Source organism: Penaeus monodon, chromosome 21 (genome assembly GCF_015228065.2).
Source record: "Penaeus monodon isolate SGIC_2016 chromosome 21, NSTDA_Pmon_1, whole genome shotgun sequence".
In the NCBI taxonomy this organism is placed as follows: domain Eukaryota; kingdom Metazoa; phylum Arthropoda; class Malacostraca; order Decapoda; family Penaeidae; genus Penaeus; species Penaeus monodon.
The window spans coordinates 11,612,732-11,613,025 of NC_051406.1; positions in this window are offsets into that span (position 1 = coordinate 11,612,732).

Consider the following 294-nt stretch of genomic DNA (forward strand, 5'->3'; position numbering starts at 1 on the left):
TATGATATGATAGATATAGATAGTTGATACATATATACCTTACATAACCCAATTTAATATTCCAAGCGTCTGTACAAATTTTACACAAAAAAAAAAAAATGAGAAAAGATCTCCCTGACGCAAATAAAATTATCACGACGTTAATGAACATTCTGCAGAATCCAAAGCAAGAGGAAATCAGATTCTATTTTTTCGCCGAAATTCATATTAGCTGATAAAAGACTACCCGATTTTATTTTATGACATTTCGATTGCAACTGAGAAAATACTGCCAAAAAGATTTTTCGAGGTTGG